Source organism: Saccopteryx bilineata, chromosome 2 (genome assembly GCF_036850765.1).
Source record: "Saccopteryx bilineata isolate mSacBil1 chromosome 2, mSacBil1_pri_phased_curated, whole genome shotgun sequence".
Classification (NCBI taxonomy): Eukaryota; Metazoa; Chordata; class Mammalia; order Chiroptera; family Emballonuridae; genus Saccopteryx; species Saccopteryx bilineata.
The window spans coordinates 80,984,513-80,988,309 of NC_089491.1; positions in this window are offsets into that span (position 1 = coordinate 80,984,513).

The following is a 3,797-nucleotide window of genomic DNA, read 5'->3' on the forward strand; positions in this document are numbered from 1 at the left end:
GACTGGTGTGAGGTGATATCTCATTGTGGTTTTAATTTGCATTTCTCTAATGATTAGTGATGTTGAGCATTTTTTCATATGCCTATTGGCCATCTGTATGTCCTCTTTGGAGAAGTGTCTATTCATCTCTTTTGCCCATTTTTGGATTGGGTTGTTTGTCTTCCTGGTGTTGAGTTTTACAAGTTTTTTATAAATTTTGGTTATTAACCCCTTATCAGACGTATTGTCAAATATATTCTCCCATTGTGTAGTTTGTCTTTTTATTCTGTTCTTGTTGTCTTTAGCTGTGCAAAAGCTTTTTAGTTTGATATAGTCCCATTTGTTTATCCTGTCTTTTATTTCACTTCCCCGTGGAGATAAATCAGCAAATATATTGCTCTGAGAGATGTCGGAGAGCTTACTGCCTATGTTTTCTTCTAAGATGCTTATGGTTTCACGGCCTACATTTAAGTCTTTTATCCATTTTGAGTTTATTTTTGTGAGTGGTGTAAGCTGGTGATCTAGTTTCATTTTTTTGCAGGTAGCTGTCCAATTTTCCCAACACCATTTGTTAAAGAGGCTGTCTTTACTCCATTGTATTTCCTTACCTCCTTTGTCAAATATCAGTTGTCCATAGAACTGTGGGTTTATTTCTGGGTTCTCTGTTCTGTTCCATTGATCTATATGCCTGTTCTTATGCCAGTACCAGGCTGTTTTGAGTACAACGGCCTTGTAGTATAACTTGATATCAGGAAGTGTGATACCTCCCACTTTATTCTTCTTTTTTAAGATTGCTGAGGCTATTCGTGTCCTCTTTTGGTTCCATATAAATTTTTGGAATATGTGTTCTATATCTTTGAAGTATGTCATTGGTATTTTAATTGGTATTGCATTAAATTTATAGATTGCTTTGGGTAATATAGACATTTTAATGATGTTTATTCTTCCTAACCATGAGCACGGTATATGCTTCCACTTGTTTGTATCTTCCTTGATTTCTTTTATCAATGCTTTGTAATTTTCCGAGTACAAGTCTTTAGTCTCCTTGGTTAAGTTTACTCCTAGGTACTTTATTTTTTTGGTTGTAATTGTGAAGGGGATTGTTTCCTTAATTTCTCTTTCTGACTGTTCATTGTTGGTGTATAAAAATGCCTCTGATTTCTGAGTATTGATTTTATATCCTGCCACTTTGCTGAATTTATTTATCAGGTCCAGTAGTTTTTTGACTGAGACTTTAGGGTTTTCTATATACAATATCATATCATCTGCAAATAATGATAATTTTACTTCTTCTTTTCCAACTTGAATGCCTTTTATTTCTTCTTCTTGTCTGATTGCTGTGGCTAGGACTTCCAGGACTATGTTAAATAAGAGTGGTGAAAGGGGGCACCCCTGCCTTGTTCCTGATCTTAAGGGTATTGCTTTTAATTTTTGCGCATTGAGTATGATGTTGGCTGTGGGTTTGTCATAGATGGCTTTTATCATGTTGAGGTATGTTCCCTGTATTCCCACTTTGCTGAGAGTTTTGATCATGAATGGGTGCTGGATTTTATCAAATGCTTTTTCTGCATCTATTGAAATTATCATATGGTTTTTCTCCTTCTTTTTGTTTATGTGATGAATCACATTGATTGATTTCCTCCAGGCTTTTCTAAGACTAGAAGCTACCTTGGGAACCATGGACCTCTGTGCATATATGTATATATGCAATGATGCTCAAGACCTTGCCATACCTTCCCTTACCAGGCAGGCTCAAGAGGTCCTGATATATGCATTATTAAGCTCTCAAGATTAGTTGCTTTTTCTGTGACTTCTTTCATAATTTTTTTTGTTTTTGAGACGTGTACTACTTTGCTATAGGTCAACGACAAGAATCCTAGCAACAAATGTTAATATCCAAATGATAGGTCTAATACCTAAGTGAAGATTTCACAAATAGTGCAATTACCAACAAGTGGAAAAAGAATTAAGTTAAATTATCACTTAGCAAACAATAGTACAGCCTGTTGACATACTGAACAGTTATATCACATGAATTCCACCCTTGCTCATAGCAACAGTTCATGAACCTTAAGTATAGTAACAAATATGCAGTGAAGACATTTCTTAAGATCATGTTCTTTGATATTGTTTTGGGTTTCTTCATGGATCTTTTTTTTAAATTTTTTAAAATTTTTTATTCATTTTACAGAGGAGAGGGAGAGACAGAGAGAGAGAGAAAGAGAGGAGAGACAGAGAGAGAGAAGGTGGGGAGGAGCTGGAAGCATCAACTCCCATAGTGCCTTGACCAGGCAAGCCCAGGATTTTGAACCGGCGACCTCAGCATTTCCAGGTCGACGCTTTATCCACTGCGCCACCACAGGTCTCTTCATGGATCTTGATGCCCACATACTACCTGCCTGGTTGCTGGCTGAAGCCCTGCATTTTCACTCTTTATATATGGGCTTAGTCTATTATAAACAGAAGGTGGGTTACCATCAGAGTCTGGAGGTGGCAGACAAGCACACCGAGACCTCACTGTATTTCTCACAGCCCCCGACTATGTCCCTGAGCAGATGTGGCCATTAATTCTGCAGAAGGGAACAAACAACAGGGGGTTCTTTTCTGTGATGTGGGGAGTCTGCGTTCCAGGGCTGTCCTGCAGGTAGGTTAAAGAAATGGGTTTCCAGAGAATGCAGTTTCAAAAAGTAATTACTTAATGGTTTGAGTTCTTTAGACAATTATAGGCATGTGCCTCAGACTTCAGAGCAAGAGGTACCCAGTCTCTCCTCTGCTGCTTAATAAGAGACATTGCTGCCGTCAAAGAGGTAGAGTTCTGAGACAATTCTATTTTTATAGCTCAAGAAAGAATGATGTTTTATCCCATGGTACTCTGAACAGTGAGAAATTTAAAGGCTAATTATTGCTCAGTCACATTAATTTGTTCAATTCTTCATTTGCTTATTCAACATTTTTTCATTGAGTGCCACATTGTGCAAACACTATGCTGGGTGTTGGACATAAAAAGATAAATAAAACTCACCTGACTGGTGGTGGTGCAGTCGATAGAGTGTTGACCTAGGACACTGAGGTCTCCCAGGTTCAAAACCCTTAAGTTGCTGGCTTGAGTGTGGACACAGTTGGCTTGAGCACAGGTTTATTGGCTTGAATGTGAGATTGTTGGCTTGAGCATGGGATCAGAGACATGACCCATGGTTGCTAGCTTGAGCCCAAAAGTTGCTGGCTTGAAGCCCAAGGTTGCTGGCTTGAGCAAGGGGTCACTGACTTGGTTGGAGTCCCCTGGTCAAGGCATGTATGAGAAGCATTCAATGAATGACTAAAGTGCCACAACTATGTGTTGATGCTTCTCATCTCTTCCCCTTCCTGTCTCTCTCTCCCTCCCTCTCTCTCTCAAAAATAAACAACAAACAAATAAATAAAACTCAAATACAACTTCTCTTTGTATAAGTCAGCTCTGGCTGCATAATATCTACCACATTGTGGTTTAAAAAAACCCTATGAGCTAGTTTACAATGCTCTGGGTCTACAATTTGGGCTGGGGTTCAGCTGGTCAGTTCTCCTGGTCTTGGCTGAACGTAGTATCTGTAGCCAGCTGCTAGGTCATTTGGGTTGGTTGGCCCAGGAGGCTTTGATCCTGAATGTTTCATTTCTGCTCCACCTGCTCTTTCACCCTTCAGCCGGCTAGCCTGGACTTCTTTGTGTGTGGCTAGGCTAGTTTCCAGAGAATAAATGTGTGGAAGCTGCCAGGCCTCTTGAAGATTAGGCTCTGAACTGACATAATGTCCCTTTAGCTATTTAATTGGTCAAATCAAGTCACA